Raw genomic sequence first — 2,038 nt, 5'->3', positions numbered from 1 at the left:
CTGTGGGCAATAAAAATGTGGCGTCCACTCACCCTCTGTGCTTTCACTTGGAGCTGCAATCCTGAGCTGCTCCTAAACTGCCATCTTGGATCGAGACCCTAGGTCAAAGTTTTTAGACACTGGGCCAGTTTGCTATATGAGATGTTCAGTAAATGTGAGTGATTGACTTCTGAACCTTAAAATGAGTTCAAGTGATAGATGAAGCCAAGGACATTCTGGTCCATTAGCGGGGCACTCAAGAGCCAGAGTTCCAGGTTGGATCTCCCCACCAAGGTGTCTACTGGGAAATCCCTAAATACAAAAACAAAATATAACAAAATCTCACATACTAAGTTCTTGTCCACTGGCTTTAATTCATTCCTGAAATTTTACTACTCAGCTTACTCTTTTGAGCTAAGATATTGTCTCTAGGTTAAAATACCAACACGGAAGTTCAGAGCAATCAGGCAAGAAAAAGAAATAAATGGCATGCAATTGAGAAAAAAATAAGTCAAATTATCTTTGCTTGCCAATGATATAATCATTGGAGAACCTTAAAGATTCCTTCAAAAGACTTTTAGATTTAATAACTGAATTCAGCAATGTTTCACATAGCAAAATCAATGCACACAAATCAGTAACACTGCTGTACACCACCAAACAAGCTAATAATCAGAGAAAAAACTCAATCCCTTTTATAATAGCTGCAAATAAAATAAAATAAAATAAAATAGGAATATACTTAGCCAAAAACATGAAAATTATCCACAAGGAGAACTACAAAACACTGCTAAAAGAAATCATAGATTATAAAAACAAATGGAAATACACCCCATGCTCATGGATTGAAAGAATCAATATCATGAAAATGGCCATATTGTTCAAAGCAATCTACAGATTCAATGTATTTCCTATCAAATCACCAATATCATTTTTCAGAGAATTATTTTAAAAAACCCTAAAATTTATATAGTGCCAAAAATGGAGCCCAAATGGCAATCTTAAGCAGAAAGAGCAAATCTGGAGGCATCACATTACCCAACTTCAAATTATACTATGATGCTATAGTACCCAAAACAGCATGCCACTGATGATATAAAAGTATATACATAGACACCAACAGAACAGAATAGAGAACCCAGAAGTAAAGTCAAATACTTAAAACCAACTGATCTTTGATAAAGCATACAAAAACATAATGTGGGGAAAGGATACCCTATTTAATAAATGGTGTTCAGAAAACTGGATGGCCACATGTAGAAGAATGAAACTGGAGCTGTATCTCTCACCATATACAAAAATTAACTGTAGATGGATTAAAGTTTTTAATCTAAGTCCTGAAACTATAAAAATTCCACAAGAAAATACAGACAAAACTCTTTTGGACACTGACCTAGGCAAAGAATTTATGACTAAGACCCCAAAAGTAAATTCAGCAAAAACAAAAATAAATGGGACCTCATGAAACTAAAAAGCATCTTCCCAGCAAAAGAAATAGTCATCAGGGTAAATAAATAACGTAGAGATTGGGAGAAAACATTTGCAAACTATGTATCCAACAGAAGACTAATATCCAGAATCTATAAGGAATACAAACAAATCAGCAAGAAAAAAATCCCTTTAAAAAAAATGGGCAAATGTCATGAATAGACATTTATCAAAACCAGATATACAAATAGCCAAGAAATATGAGAACAAATGGCCATTACATCAAACATCACTACATTGTCTTCAGGGAAATGCAAATTAAAATCACAATGAGATACCAAACTTTACCCTAGCCAGAAGGCTAGGTAAGAGGTCAAAAAACAGGTTGCATGTGGTTACTCACACCTGTAATCCCAGTATTTTGGGAGGCTAAGGTGAAAGGATTGCTTGAACCCAAGAGTTTGAGACCAGTCTGGGCAACATAGTGCAACCCCATCTCTCCAAAAACTAATAATTGAAAAAATTAGGCCTAGTGGTATGCATCTGTAGTCCCAGTTACTCAGGAGGCTAAGAGGGTTGAATCATTTGAGCCCTGGAGTTTTAGGCTGCAGTAAGCCGTGATTATACCACC

Source organism: Cebus imitator, unplaced genomic scaffold (assembly GCF_001604975.1).
Source record: "Cebus imitator isolate Cc_AM_T3 unplaced genomic scaffold, Cebus_imitator-1.0 Scaffold813, whole genome shotgun sequence".
Taxonomy (NCBI): domain Eukaryota; kingdom Metazoa; phylum Chordata; class Mammalia; order Primates; family Cebidae; genus Cebus; species Cebus imitator.
The sequence above is the reverse complement of the archived record's forward strand: the minus strand, read 5'-3'. Positions refer to the sequence as shown.